Source organism: Mastigoproctus giganteus, chromosome 1 (genome assembly GCF_048544385.1).
Source record: "Mastigoproctus giganteus isolate SK-2022 chromosome 1, ASM4854438v1, whole genome shotgun sequence".
NCBI classification, from domain to species: domain Eukaryota; kingdom Metazoa; phylum Arthropoda; class Arachnida; order Uropygi; family Thelyphonidae; genus Mastigoproctus; species Mastigoproctus giganteus.
The window spans coordinates 273,566,008-273,581,045 of NC_143575.1; the positions used below are offsets into that span (position 1 = coordinate 273,566,008).

A 15,038-nucleotide genomic window follows, 5' to 3' on the forward strand; every position below is an offset into this window, starting at 1 on the left:
TCATCAAGTCAGAAAGATAGAGTAGGAAAAACCCACATCTCCGTAGTCCAGGATGGGTAGCACTAGCAGCAAATGATTTAAAACTATTGGCAAATCATCTGGACATGCCTAAAAGTCTATTAGCACGAGGAAGTACAGGGGTGGGTGATATTTCCACCAAAAGACACTTTTTTTCGACATCTGACCAAGTGATTAAAGGCAACGTTTCAAAGTTTAAGTTGCATCATTTTCTTCTCGGGAAAATTTCATATCTCAGGGTAAGGTTCATCAAAGAAATCTTTCAAATGTTCAACAAGTTAAAGATAAGTAGATATCACAAACTGTAAGTAGGAAAAGTGTTAGAAATTTTCGAGGGTTATATTAAGGGAATCACTTTTTAAAAGTTAATAATTAGAATTTTCGAAGACTACAAGACAATACGGTCCACAACTTCCTGAAAGAACTAACAATACTCATTTGAAAAGCAAGTCATATATTTCGTGGCCTTTTTAAATCAAACTACGAATAAGTAGTATATTTAAAGTTGTGCGAAAACTCTGTAAATACGTTAATAAATATAATTAAAAATAAGGGACCTAAGAAAGATTCTTCACGCATCGCTATGGCTACTTGAAAAAGTTATGATGAAGCAGCTACTAGAGCTTTGGAATAACGAAGAAGCTCGAACACCAACTGAGTAAAGAAGAGCAGATACAGTGTACCATATAATTTAAATTTTAAATAAATCTTTTGGGGGGGAGGTATGGGGGAAGTCTTAAGGTTTACATAAATCAATATAGGAGAAAAATAAAAATAAAATTCCTGTTTATACTCCAGGACGACAACACGGTCAAAGGAGTTTATAAGATAGAGAACAGAGGAAAGCACCGTATTTAGCAATCACGTGATTGAACCCCGGTTACTGAAAGCATGTGTACTTATGCACCCTGGCCATTCAGCTTAAAAAAAAAAAAATGCTTTTATAAACATTGAATTAAAAATAAGTTTGAAATTACTTCACTGGGTTCATAAAGGGTCTTTCACACGTTTATTATCTCCATAATAAACATAAAAGCTATGCTGTGTTTATATGGAGATATGCGCTGATTTGAAGTAATTTTCACCCATAAAATTATCATTATTTATCTAAAATTATTTTATATTTTGTTTATAGAAAAATAAATAATAAAATAAAGAGTCGTTCTCGAGTGTAGATAAATTCATACTATCACAATCCCAAAAATCACACCATCTGTTATCAGATTTTTTTTTATTCTATTTGCACACTTTATCGGGATATAAAGGAAGCAAAGGTAAGTTCATATTCCACATCTTAAAGTCTATTTAGAAGTGCTCAAGATAAAATGGAGGTGTGCCCCTCCGAAACCATGCAAGTGTAGCCACACTCCATTTTGTTAAGTACAGGTTTACCTAAATCCATTACGAGTATTCGTATCCAAAAATCAGCTTTAAAAAAGAACAAACACACCCACGCACTGATTATACTATTCTCGTGTTAAATAACAATTCTTGAATATTTTGGAAACCCAGTGTAGTTATAACTAAACTGAAGCTGGGCTTCTACCCCCCTCAACTTCCTCCTTCATAATTGTAACTGACCATGGATTTTGACCGTAATCCGATAAGGAAATACGAACCTTGCCTATCCCTCCTTTCCCTCTTGATTTTCATTCGTTGCACTTGAAGGGCGGGAAGTTGTCAAGTCTCGAGCCACGTGCTGTAGTTGCATCAGTAATCAGCTGACCTTAGTGCGTGTCTTTTCTGTCGATATTCCAACACGTGATAAAAAGCCAACGTGTCAAAGGTTCGGTTACGTCACCTTTTTGTCAGTAAAACTGCATATTCCGAGCAAGGTTCATCAAAGCCAGCTCAATCCGTGAAGGAATTTGAACCAGCGCGCGCGTACATTTAGTGAAGACAGCTTAAACTACAAGTTACAAACAGGTAAGTCTAACCATGCATTCTGATAGATTACCCATGTCAACCATCATAATTTAGTGCTGTTTATCCTATTTTGAGCTAAATAAAATCGCCGAATTTAAATACTTCCTCCATCACTTTCAATTTTTTTTTTTTTTAATAATCATAATACTACAATAAGCAGTGTCACGAATTTTATGATTTCAAAATAACATTTAGGAATTATTATTCTCAATTAGATGTCACACTAAGTCTAAAACTTTCCTTTGAATACTAAAACACTAATAATAAAAGTTCTTACCTTAATTTAATTTAAAATCGCCAGCTTTTATTCCACACATCAACACAATTCTAACTCCAGTTTACCTTCACTTAAATGTCAAAAGAAAAATCTGTCGTTTGGCTGCGCTAATGTTCTACAATCAGTTTCGCATTTTTTAAAGTATTTATTTTCAGAATATTATCACAAATATGCACTTTTATAGCCCAATATCGGAAAAATTAGTTCTTTCCTACACTAAATTAAACTAAGAAGTAAAATTTCTTACGTTAATATAATTTAAAATCGCCCTAACTTTTATTCCATACACCAATTTTATCTTAATTTAAGCATCAAAATTAAAATTGCTGCGCTGATTTTTCTAACGTTAGTTTCGCACTTTTAAATTATATAATGCAGAATATTATTACAATAAATATAAATACGCACTTTTATAGTCCAATATCAGGAAAAAAAAATTTTTTTTTTTCTCTCTAAGACTGAATCCTAATGATTTCTCTATTAATTATTCGCAAAAAAATTCCTTTAATCTTACAGATTTAACTTTAGAATAGGTTTATTAAATTTAGTTTTTATTTTAATGAAGTTTGTTATTGCGACTGTGTTAACTCAATACTGCATGGATTTTTTTTTTTATCGTAAAAATATATTTATTAAGGGCATTTTGGTATTATGCTTTCAAATATTTTTTTCTAAAACTTCAAGCGTCATTCCAAAGATTTCAAAATCAGCAGATTGTTTAATGAGTGCTAATGCGCGAAACGAATAAAATCTTTCTTTTTTTTACTTTTTAAACACTCTAATTGCTTAACAAATCTTTAAAAGTTTTGCATTTATGATTTTCACTCATCCATAAATATCTTCTTCCTGGTATGAATCATCACAGTTCGCATAAATTTAATTTTATACAGGAATAACCCATACTTGCACTTACAGCAGATCTTACTTTATAGCTATTTCTGGCGTTCTGAACAGAAAATAACACCTGGTTATTTATTTATTATTATTATAAAAAAAAATTCTCCTTTGTGGGACTTTTTCCGCTTTATGATGAGTACTGGTACAACTGCATGAGGTGGTTGGTTGTATCAGGTTACTGTTGTTCGAGGAACTCTCTTGCTATCCTACAGGTGTTCAGGGTCGCGGCTTTCTGGAGTTCCATGTAAGTGCTCTCTGGGAAGCCTATTGTTGCTAGGTTCCTTAGGAGGAACCTAGCAACAATTTTATACAGGAATTATTGCTAGGTTCCTTAGGAGGAACCTAGCAACAATAGGTTCCTTAGGAGGAGCATTGGCACCATGCTGGTGGTTGACACGATGATCGGGATAGTCATTGCTTGTTCCATATGCCACATATCTTTGACTTAGATCTGCGTACCTTCTGATCTTTTCCTCATATGATTTCTGGAGGTTGCTGGTGTTGAGCACCGCTATATCGATCAAGTAGGTAGCCATTTCCTTCTTGTCGATGAGCATTTTGTCTGGTCTGTTGTAGTATGCCATAATAACGGCATGCTATCAATATAGTCGGTGAGTAGAGGACCTGAGTATACGGCCTGAGGCTCGTACTTGTGATATGGTAAACTTTCTTTGATCAGCTGGTATTTTTGCGCTAGCGTCTGATGTGTTATCCTGGCCTTCTGGTTGAGTCTGAGTGTAATCCGTCAGGGTGATCATCCTGCAGTGATGTGGTGGATTGTTTCTGCTGCCAGGTGGCATCGTCGACATGCCATCTGTCACTCCGGAGTCCTTGGCGATTTATTTCCTTTAGTTCTTAGTGTTGATTTCTTGGTCTTGGAGGCGAACGTGAATCCTTCGGTCTCGGGAAAGTGCTTTCCGTTCGTAAGCCAAGCGTGGGAAGCCATCTTATATTTGTAGTCTATTATTATTAGTCAATAAAATTCCAAAAAAAAAAAAAAAAGTTCTGTTTATCAGCATTTTTACCGGGGAGGGGCTATCTTTATGAATGTGGGTATAATGATTCTGAATATGACCTTAGTTTTTGCATAACATTAACGGTTTTACAGAAATGTAAAAAAGTAAATATAATAACACTATATCAAATTTATTCACAATGTTTAACTCTGTATAGCATATATTGTAATATTTTCTCCAAGTAAATAGCAAATTAAAATGTAGAAATCCTCTTCGGGTTAATCAAAAAATACTTCAACTTATATTTGAACGCCTTGTAATCGATATGATCATCCGAATCAAGAACCAGACAGTCATTCAACTTCATTAGTACAGTTCATTGACTGTGTCCTAGCGGAATCTCTCCCCGTGTTCTTCGGAAACGTCACCCAACTTTGGGCCAAAAAAAAATCCAGGTGAGAGTGCAAGTAACGGAACTTGAATGACATTCTGCATCCAATTTTTCCTTCATTTTCAATCATGTCAACTAGTTCTTGGTAAATTTTCATTCTAAATATTACCAAGAAAGCTATTCACTACAAGATGAAACGACGGCTGTGGACATGTGTATATGTAAGGGCGGCACCTAGAACGTTTGTTCAACTCCGCCTCGTATCTCTGTGAAGAACACTATCACTACAGATGGGCCAGATGTGTGTGACGTCGGTTTGTGTGTGTTCTGTTGTTCTGTTCTGGCCGCTTGGCTACCCAGAAGCATCAGTCACCTGGACAGATGATTCTGGGTACTCGTCCACACCACGGGAAGATGGGCCAGTCCCAGTAAACACGTACCGTCTCGAAAGAGACTCTGACCCACCTGGTGTTGTCAGCAGGTGGGCCAGGAACCTCTGGGGGCCCATTCCAGAGGGAAGAGGGGAGAAAAAAAAAAAACTACCCGTGGTGCAAGTTGTAAAATAAAATAATAATAATAATAATAATAAAAGTAATCCATTGTAATATATTATAATAATACAGTAATGTATTTATGTATGAAAAAAGAAAAAATAATAATAAATAAATAAAAAATAAAATAAAAATTGATAGTATGGCAAATTTAGCAAAAAAGAAATAAATAAAGTAAAAAAAAAAAAGAAAAAATTTGAATTTAGCCTTTCCCTTCACAAGAGTGAAATCTAGGCTGTAGAATTGCTTATTTGGTTTTGATTGGCATTGGCATACAAGGTCTTTCGCCGGGTAAAGATGCCGGATGCAAAGGCCTACAGGGAGGAAAGATTGTCTGGAGTCTGGATTAGTTGATCCACGTTGGTTGGGGAGAAGTTCAGAATTTTTCTCCGAAGTTGATCTCTGAGATCCTCGTACAGGTCACAGTCAAAAAGAAGGTGGTACCAGTTTTCCTTGCCTCCACAAAAGCATAGGTCGGTAGCGAGAAGCCCCAGTTGGTGCAGCTTTTCATTCAGGGAGCCGTGGCCGGTCACCAAGAAGGACGTTTCAAAACGACGGCCAGGCATCTCGCTCAGCATCAATCGTTTTGTCTTCTAATTCTTGGTAAGCCCAATATCTGTCTAACTTTTGGCCCAATGAGTATGCCGCCTTTAATTTTTGCATCAGACAGTTTTGGAAACAAAGGCTGTGTAACTTAAGGATCCAATGCTTTATCAAATTGTTTGACCAGTCCCAGCTTCATGCTAAATGGTGGAATCAAGATTTTGTTTCTTAGAACAAAGGGACTATTTACTACTGTGCGCTAGACTGCAACTCACTTCTGGCAGACTGTTCTCTTCTCCTGTATTTCTGATCTACTGTCCTTTTTTTTTTTTTTAAGAGGCAGAGAAAGCAAGGATAATTAGTGAAACCACTTTGCAAACCAGAAGGAAACTCATCATCTTTAAGTCTTCACAGACATCTCATTTGTAATGATCATACTTGATCCTCTTTAACACATGCTCTATACTTCCAGTCTTCTTTTATATGAACAGAGTGCAGAATAGCAATCAGTGGGTGTATATTCCCATTGTGAAGAAACACAGCTTTCAAACCTTTACTTTAACTATCTCTGAAAATATACATCTTTTCTGAATTGTGACTAATACCAATTTCTTCATAAAGACCAATAAAAATAATAACATGGATTGTAAAAACGTACATAACGACATGTCTCTATATGTGGGAGTCTTTCAGCTTGGATCTAATAGATTCCATTGTTTTAAATAGATGTTAGCAGCTCCACACTGGATTTGATAGAACCAAGCCCCTCACTAAGTCATCCGATTCTTGCCGATTAGGCAAATGTGGTGCTTTATTTGAACAGGCCTCTGAGATACAATTCTAATTATCCTGTTCAACAGATTCATCTTATAGTTTTGAAGACCGTTTAAAATAAACATAAGGTTTTTATTATTACATAGTGTAATCGAGATTCTTGGGTCAAAAAGAGTCTTCTTCGTTTTCAAATACAAATTAGTTCTTCTATTTGATAATTTCGATTAATATTTTTACTCGCAACTATTTTAAATAGTTGCGGCTTTCCTTCTGGATACGCTTACGTGAAGTAGTTGATATCCGTTATATTTAGGCAGACAACATTTGTAATTTTACTACGTAAGAATATTCAACGGTTCTCTCAAATATCACATAATTTAAAACTGGTTCCTGAAAGTCATTAACGTAGCTGAACATTATTTGAGATGGGTATTCATACATCGTATAAATGGTCAGATTGGTTACACAAGACGGGCCCTTAACAAATCCATGCTAACTGCAGTATAATTGCATTCCTGTCCAGATGGTTCTGCCTGCATTACTACTTTAACCAGTGACTCCATTATTTTCCCTGGAACAGATGTTAAACTAACAGGTCTGTAATTACTCATATTACCTTTTTATCCTCCTTTATAAATTGGAGATACATTCCCACATCTTCAGTCCCTAGAGACTTCCCCTGAAACCAAGGCTGCTCTCTTAATTATGGCTAAGGGTTTGCCATTCTATTAAATTCACGAGTTTTACCTACCACCAGTTATATTACCTATTAAGTTTCAAAAATGTGTGCGACTGAAGATTTAGTGTGACCGGTCCTCTCTGAGGCACCAAACGGGGCTAAACTCTTAAGCGGAAAAACACTTCCCTCATAAATTCTCCTATTTGGAAATTTTACCCATTAAATTCCTGAAACCTGTTTCCTGGGTGAAAATATGTTAAAGTTAGACCCCGAGAAGAAAATAACTGCATGTTTTGAAAGAGAGAATCGCGTGTTATTGATATCTTTCTAGCACCTTCCAATTAAACTTTGTCCATGATGTTAAAAAAGAAGTCTGGAAGAGTCTACATCAGTTTTTCATAAATTTTCGCCCTTCATACCGTTATAAAATTTGAGAAATTTTCAATAGGACATTGGTTTCTATTTCAAGGTACTCAGAATAATTCTGAATGGCGAATGATAAGGCATATCATATCTGCAAAGTGGTGGCGCCATGATAACTTCAGCATCACACCATTTATTATCAGCTTCAGTTTGCTTGCAATATTTGCGATAAATGTGACGTCAGTTTCAGAAAAAAAATTAAAACGATAGGGTTCAATTTCTGAGAACTCTTACGTGATAAAATGAATTGGCAATAAATAGAATAAAAGGTTGACTCGTTCCTAAACACTAGCCTTAGAGCACACTTATTTCTCTTTATTTAACATGAACTGTTTAAAATGTAATTAGATCTAAAGGCATTTGTTTTCTATTATTTCCCCATTCATCCAAAGTATACACTAATGGCTAAAACTTAGGAAAAGATGACAAAATGAGAGTTTTCAAAAATAATTGACCCAAATGTCAATGAAATGAAATTAGGCTGGCATGATGCAATGCCTGCGTGTTGAACCTATGAGTAAAGCAACGCATGCGATTTCTGTAATATGCAAACCGACTCAGTAAGTAATACTACTGACAGCTATGCAACGTTCAAATCAAACGACTAGTGTTCTCGTCGCACTGAAATGAGCTCTGCTAAGACAGCAATTAGCAACTCCTGTAAGGTTTTGGGAGGTGGCTGACCACTCGTTGTTCTTCCGAGACTACCACATGTACGATCAACGGAATTCTGGTCTTTGATGGTGCAATGTGCCCAATTCCTTCAGTAGAAAGAATTGGGCACATTCCACCCTTTAAACGACTGACCCCTTCTTTCCCTCACCACGGACAATTAACCTCCAAGGTCTATACACCCGGATCCCATCCAGTATTCATAGCCAGAACCAAAGTTTTGCTTAAACCAACAATTGTCTGGCGCTTGTAATTTGTCAGGGCCAGTAAATAAGCGTTTCCGAGTGGTCACTATTTAACAATTTCTTCTTCCTCCCTCCCTATAAGGATGCCCACGTGCAGATATTTTGTCATTTGCCCACAAATTCGTAAATCTTTCCTTTTGCGTAAAATTCTCTAGGTAGACTAATTCGAGTAGTCAACCGCTTTCCAAAATCATACATGATTACGAAGTGCTCTTCTGAAAGGATCTCTTCAGAACCTAGAACTCGGTAGCACACTTGGTTTGGCGCCTCCGTAGCCAGGTGGGCAGGAGCAGCACTGCGTAGCACACGCTTCTTGATTAGACCGGGGTTCGAGCCCGTGACCACTAAATACGGAGGATGTGGAAAGGACAGGGAATGACCACCGCATATCCCCGGAGCAATATGGCCTTAGTTGCTAATTCTCCTAAAAACCAAATAACAAAAACACTCTGTTAACAGCAAGGGAACCCCCCCCCCCATGAGCGTTGCATGGCTGTTAGGCATAATTATATCTTATTACAGTACTTCGCTTTTGTTGTCATCAACATCTTAAGTTTTTCCCGACAGTGCATTAGTTTCAGAATTCTCGGTACACAATGATGGTTACTTCGACTACGTCTCTACTACCAATTTCCTCAAGACTTCCCTCCTTCCTCCCCAACATCACCTGATCAGTTCACTACCGTTTTTAGTGTGGGTAGAATTATGAAACTGCAACGCTTTGTTAGAACACCTGCTCACTGTAGCATGTCCAAGGACACTTACAGAAAATTATTTTCCGTATTCTCATTATATTAAGCACTATAATTTAAACCTCCTAACTGTTCTAAGAATTAAAGTTAAACTTAATTACTTTCCCTCGTTTCCTTATCGGAAATTTTATTCGAAAGAATGCAATAACTGTGTTTTTCATTTCAAATATAAATTTAACGAAATACTGTATAAAGGCGCGATCGAAGTGCCTGAATGAAATAAAAGTGCCTCCAAGTTGGGATTTGTCATACTCTGACAATTGTGAGGATTATTTTACTTTAATTTGAGCCTTCCAAAGTCAACAATCTCACACCCAAAGCCGAGGTTAGTCGGGTTTCGGTTCTAAGAACATCAGGCCCAAACAATGATATATTATTTATTGGAGTGCAGTAAATAGCATTCACTGCATTTTAAATAACATTCAAAAAAAATAGCTTTCTTTTTTTCTGGGAGAAGAAGAAACATTGTAACCTATATGCGAGACTGAATAAGTCAGCAGTCTGAAAACTAAAAATCCTCTTCTGCAAATAGGATCGGAACCCAAACCTTTTTCCAAACGGCGAACAGTATTCGTAGTTACTATGCTAGCCGCAAGGTCTTTGGCTATAGTGTAAAACTCAATGCAATGTCGTATTAACATTTGGAAGAATTTTGGATCCCTACACTAATTCTATGGTTGTTGTTGTAGCAGGATTTTAGGAGCATCAATGACTAAGGCCATATTGCTTGGTATATAGTGTACGTAATTGTGCGTGTTCTGTGGTCGATTTCAATTTGGATGCCAAGTCAGAAAGTAAGACGGTGGGAGGACTCTACAGTAAGACAATGGCTATCAATCCCACCCATGACTTTTCGAAGCCAGAAGAGCCCAGGTTCGAATGTCGTCGGGAACGTAAAAGTTCGTAATCCTTTCTATTAATGCCGAGTTTCTCATCTGAGGGAATGGAGTATTTCTCCCTTCAAACAGATAATCCAGCCTTAGAACATATGAGAGATTACGTTTGCCTAAAGTGCCATTAAGTGAACAAGAACTAAGATTCCTTTTATTCAGCCTAATAAAGCAAGTTATAAAAGTCTTTTTCAGCACTCTTCATCAATGAAATATTAATATTTCATTTTAATATTAAAAACTGCCAATAGCCTAAACAGAATTTTTGAACGAAAGCATGATAAAAGGATGGAAATATCTCTGTACTTTGTAAGATGTAGATCTTGCAAATTAAAATAGAAATAATTGTTTTGCTAAAATAAATTCAGGAAGGGCAATGGAAAGTGAGAATTAGCATTAATGCCCGAGTATTAAGTTAAAGATAGTAAGTATTAAGATTGGATATTTAGTTTTAATGTAAAAATGGTTAAAATTTGAAGAACACTAGATTTAGTAATGAAGAGTTTTAGGCGTGGGAATTAAAACAGTGGCTAAATGGAGACAAGAAATTTCGAGTAATATAAGAGAGCAAACAGGGCAGCCGGACTAGGTAGAGGGTGCCATTAGAGAACATGAGTGGAAAGGTTGCTGAGGGCAAGAAAAATAGGACCGTAAAATGGGATTTCAAAACGTCTCTTTTGATCTAAGCCACCGTTTGGAAGTAAACAGGAAATTAGTGGACGTCCAATGTTCGCATCAAAAAGAAACTGCGTCAGGGTGACTGATATTTGGGTAGGTGGCCATATTTAGCAGAGAAAGTGTGAAAACGAAAATGAGTGTTTTGGAGGTTACTGGCAAACATGAAAGGGCCATACTACTGTGTGAAAAAAAAAGAAATAAATTTCTAGAGAAGGGTTGGCTTGTGCGCTAGGGACACAGCTGGGGAGAGTTGTTTTAGCAAATAAGAAGGAATGAAAGATTAAACAGTATGGGGATTGGTTGGAGTCCTTGGGGAAGGCGTTCCAAACTTGAGGGAAAGAGTAAAGTTCGGTGGGAGTAATTTGAGCAAGTGTCCTTTTTGTATCTGACTTCTGTGTGGTCAAGGGGAGAAAGTTGCGAGTAAAAGTTGAAGTAGGTTTTTTGGTGGTTGGAGTTCACATCTCGTGGTAGCAAAAAGAAAAAGGAAAAACGTGAAAGAAATGGGTAGTGAGGTGTAGATGAGGCGAGTAACTGCGGACTGAAAGTGATGATGGTTTTTTGGATATATAGAAGAGTGGGAACATGTGCAATGAAAGTTATGCAGATAAGTGAACCAAGTAAAGAAAGAAGCCTTGTCCGGCATCGGAAGGCAGTGATAATGGCCAGTTGTGCAGATTAAGTGAGCCAAGAAGAGAAAGAAAGCCTGGTCCGGCATCGGAAGGCAGTGTGCCCAAGAAATGGAAGAAAGCCCGTCTGCCACGAAGGAAGCCTGAACACAAGGAAATTGAAAGTAGTAGTCATTCTTGAACGTAAGTCTGTTCCTATTTTTTTTTAAATCAAATCCTGAACTCAAGGACTCATAACCTAGCTCTGTATGGAATTGAGTGATAATCCTTTTAAAGAAAGAACATTCCTGTTGTATTAAGCAAGTTAGTTACTAAGGTTCAGTTGATATGTAAATGATTATGAAACAACGAAAGGGTGGTACAGGGGTAATAAAAAGAAAGTAATAGTATAAAGGAATTAGTAAAGAAATTGTATTTATACGGGTAGTACTATAAGGACATTTAACCTATATCACTGTTAGGTCAGGTGCCAACACAAGATAACATATCAGATGAGGTTTAAAGAGAAAAATTTTATTAATAGAGAAACCTAATGAGCAAAGAGGGATGACTAAGATGATAACTAGAGAGTAACTAAGATGCAACGAGTGATTTGTAGCAAATATTACTGATGTAAGAGGACACCAGTTGTAATAAATTTCATGGGTTAAAAGCTAAGAGATATATAACAAAATATATAGAAAGAGTAATAATAGTTGAAATGAGTTTACTGATGGAAGTTATAAAAATTGGTAATGTAAGAGAATGATTGAGTAATCATCGAGGATTCATATTTAGTAAGATACAACTGATACAAACTGGTGTTAATAATTTGTAAATTGAGAATAGTTGATGAGAGAGATACTGTAGTATGGTTAAAATATATGGAAATTGGTATGCTTGTATGTAATTTGTTTTTTATGTAAATACTGTATATAATGTTCATTAAAGGTTGTACTTTTTTTTTTTTGTAAATAAATGTGTGTCTTTAATGTTCTGCTAACACCCGCTTTACACACTCTAGAATTTTCTGTGAATTGCAGTGAGATTTGCGTTTGTGGGGTGGGATTGTGACTTCAGTAGGGTAGAGGTCTAAGGGAAACAAAATCATAACCCCTATAACTTATTTTCCGGGGGTTTCCACATAACTACATCCGAAAATTACTCCAAATCCGTCGTTTTGTTCCTTCCGACAACTTTTGTATCCTCTGATTCATATGACAGTTACCACATATTTCCATAAAACCTCTACCGATTATGCCATAATAGGCAAATTGTATTTTGGAAGAACATGTAATAAACCCTCAGGGTTTATTACATGTTCAAATTTACAAATATTTACAAATATACTATTTTCCGCAATTACCTTTTTAAATAATAATATTTTAACTTTTAATGTACTTTTTTTTATGCAAATTATATTTCATCCGACACTTGCCATCGTTATTATATACAGGGGTTTTTTCTCGTTACTATTCCTTCACCCGGGGTGAGGGGGAAAGAGAAAAGAGATCGGTCTTCAACTGAGACCGACTAACTCGGCCACATTGTGAAAAAATCCCATAAATGCTTCACTCATTGGTAGAATTCGAAATTGAGCCTTTTTCACCTAGCATCAGAAAACAGTGATTATCACCACCAGCGAGGATGGGGGCGGGGCTAGAATCTATTCCTTAGACTGGAAATGTTGGGTAAAAAATCTGAAAGGGAAGTAATGATGATTTCAAAAATATTCCACATTTAACGATTTATTCACTTTCCTGACTTTTAAACAGGGTATTTGGGACGTGATGATATTTTACTTCATTGTTTTTTTTCTCCTAGAAACTATGGAAAAAGAAAAGAAAACAATAAATAAATAAAAAATTATTGTACCACAGGTTGGCTAACCCCTTGTGCTAAAGAAACCCACAAAATTCCCTTTATACATTCAGTAGCGAAACCACAATATCTTTAAATACGCCACCACAGGGCGGGACTTTTTTTTAAATGAAAACCCGAAACATGAAAGATATTAGAACCTATGGTAGTTACCACCGTGCGTGGCTTGAAGGTTGAGAAGATACTGGTTGACATCAGACTTGAATTTCTGTAGATTGTAATCATCACGGTGAGTAGTAACCCCCTCTTCCGTGGCTTCCCTACATTATATCAAACATTAAAACGCACCTGCATTATATGCAATCTTTTTTTCAAAGAATTTCGAAAGCGTTCCATTAAATTTGCTTTGGAAATTATTTCCACAACGCTTTTTCCAGGATTAACTCGCAGTAAGAACTTTGATGTTGTTAATGATTTTGCCAACAGAAAAGCTGAAATATGAATTAATTTTAGAGATCCGTGTTTAAAAATTACTTAGAATATTATTGTTGGAATAAAATCGTTGACTTATATTTTTTCTTGCCCATATTTTTTGTAGGCCCTAGACACAGTGCCTAATAGAAAAGACGAGACTGCTGCGGGGGCAAGGACTTTGAGTTAAGGGGCAAATCGGCTGATATGTTTGTAAGACACGTACCTGTAGTACACATTCACAGAATAAAGAACTTGATTTTAAAAGAATAATTAGGGTTACCAGACAGCAGTGGTGAAATGCTGAACTATATCAAAATTACAATGCCTGTCGGACATGGAATATGATGGGAGGTGGGGGAGGAAACTTGTTTTCCTTTTGTCCCTGAATATAAGGACACAAAGATTATTGTAATTGCTTTTTTTTTTTTTTTCGCAATTGCAGCAGTTCATGGATGGAGAATCACAGTACCGCCTGTAGCTCAGCAATCGAAACAAACATCAGACAAAGTCCATTGAGTTATCTTTCGTGAGGAGAAAGGGGGGGGAGGTTAAAAGCCTTACCAAGGTTACATTCGGTTATCGAGGCACTAGTAGGTGAAGATTCCAAGGTCACGGCCAGATGGTCAAGTGCAAAGCGAATAGCCGCGGGCTTCGGAAGGAGGCTCCAGAACAATTTCAATCAAAATCCAAAATTCACTATTTATTATTTATTTAATTAATGCCTTATACTAGTGCTTTTCAACGGTTTCTTTTCCCCCATGGAATCCTCTTACCAAACATTTTATTAAAATAAAATTCAAAGCTCAGATACATAGATTTTAATTTGTTTCCTGAAGTAGCATTAATAGAGGCACATGATGCAAGAAAGCAAGCTTACACAGCATCAGCCAAAAAAAAAAAAAAAAACCTGCTCATTTCACTGATCCATTCATTCCAAATATTTGTCTAGTTCTGCCTTGAATTTATTTAAGCTATCAACTTCCACAACAACAGATGGAAATTTGTTCCAGCAATCAAACTACCCACTGGCTAAAGGCAAATTTCCATACATCTATTCTACAACTGTCTTTCCTCATATTGATACTATGTCCCCTCAGGTTTGTAATCTGAGCAAGAGGAAGAATCCCATCAGCATTAAGCCTGCTCAATACATTCAAGGCCTTTTTATACATCTCAATCAGATCACCTCGCATGTGCCTAGTCTCCAGAAGCTGCAATTTGCAGAACTTAAGCCTTTCTTCATAAGAGCACCCCTTTGTTCCCTTCACTAGTCTTGTTGCTCTTCTCTGTACTCGTTCTAGCAACTCTACATCCTTCCTAAAATGAGGCTTCCAGACCTGTACGCAGTACTCAAGATGTGATTTGACCATTGCCTTATACAAGGGGATAATCATCTCCTTATCCCTGCTCGCAAAATTCCTGTATATCATTGAAAAGACTCAATGACCTACTCTGGCAGCCTGTCT

General features: G+C 36.6%; 1 protein-coding gene across 1 annotated transcript in view; it reads left to right on the forward strand.

Annotated features, from left to right (window-relative positions):
- The first annotated feature begins 1,829 nt into the window (after positions 1 to 1,829).
- LOC150092002 (long-chain-fatty-acid--CoA ligase 4-like) overlaps positions 1,830 to 15,038 on the forward strand; it is a 63,356-nt gene continuing 50,147 nt past the window's right edge. Inside the window, exon 1 of the mRNA XM_090386464.1 lies at positions 1,830 to 1,944. The gene's annotated coding sequence lies outside the window, so the exon portion shown is untranslated. The remainder of the gene's footprint in view (positions 1,945 to 15,038) is intronic.